This window comes from Opisthorchis viverrini (genome assembly GCF_000715545.1).
Source record: "Opisthorchis viverrini unplaced genomic scaffold opera_v5_434, whole genome shotgun sequence".
NCBI classification, from domain to species: domain Eukaryota; kingdom Metazoa; phylum Platyhelminthes; class Trematoda; order Opisthorchiida; family Opisthorchiidae; genus Opisthorchis; species Opisthorchis viverrini.
Genome location: NW_008752089.1, coordinates 384,931 through 386,385, shown reverse-complemented (window position 1 = coordinate 386,385; position 1,455 = coordinate 384,931).

Genomic DNA, 1,455 nt, shown 5'->3' with positions numbered 1-1,455 from the left:
AATTGGAATACATACGTACTGGTCGTCACGCTTCGCTGAATTCTGGATTTCTAGTTCGTCTGGTTATAACGATATACGTACGAAACTCAATTCTCACGACGTGTTTGCTTCGGGATAGGTGACGAGTGATCGTCAATATGTCGTGCTATACGTTTGGGGCTCCCTGGGATGACTGTACTGGAGGTTCGGGAACGTGTGGGTAAAGTGACCACAGCAGGTGGATCTAAGTGGGGTTCGTCATCGATGAATGCAAATTTGAGCCTGTCGATACTGATCATCGATGAAACTTTGAACGTGTCGATACTGACGGAGTCCGGTTTTCCGTTCTTCCTAGTCACAAAGCACTTGTCCTTGCGAGAAATGAATGACAACGGACCATCATACGGATATTGCAACAGTCGTTTGACGCTGTCAATACGGACAAATACATGTGTACGAGAAGATAAACCGGGATCCAAATGTGTGCGTCGACCGGATTTGCGACTGTCAGACGGGCGAAGAGTGCGCATATGATCTTGCAGTCGACTGACGTATGTCGATGGTGAGAAGTCTTTATTGGGTGTAGATACACCCAACAATATCACTGATATCGATTCGGTCCACAACTGTGATGATGATTTAGCCATAATGGCGGGTTTCAGTTGTCGATGAAGGCGTTCGACTAAGCCGTTGGCTGCAGGATTGTAAGCTGTAGTTTTGAAATGATTGCATCCCAATGGGAGGTTCAGATCACGAAACAAGGAACAGGTAAACTGACTCCCACGATCTGTAGTGATGCTTTTCGGGACACAAAAATGAGATACCCAAGAAGCGACAAAGTATCTAGCAACGGTTTCGGACGAACAATCGCGCATGGGGGTCGCTTGAGGCCAGCGCGTAAAGCAATCGACTATTGTTAACACATAGGAACATTCATTGGATGGTGGAAGTGGTCCAACGATATCTACATGTATATGCTAGAAACGGCGTGCAGGCAAGTTGAAACTTCTGGGTGGCGTAACCGTGTGTTTGTGAACTTTACTCAGTTGACAGGTTCTGCATTGTTTTGCCCATTGTCGGATCTCCTTCTGCATACCAGGCCACAAGAAACGCTCACAAATCAATCGAGCGGTTGAGCGGATACTCGTGTGTGAAATAGAGTGAAAATGCGTAAAGACTAACCGACGATATTTCTGAGGTACAAATGGACGAGGTTTACCAGTAGACATGTCGCACAGAATTTTAGAATCACAGTTTAAAAGCAGCGTATAAACGAACTTAATGGAAGGATGTGATCTAAGCTCTTGTAATTCTTTGTCCTGCATTTGGCTTTCAGTTATTAATTGCAGATCAAACGGAGCCTGTACCAAGTGGTTGATATGGGCACGGGATAAAGCACCTGCATTTAAATTACTGCGACCACTAATATGACGGATGTCGCTAGTGAATTGTCTGACATAATCCAACTGCCTGGTT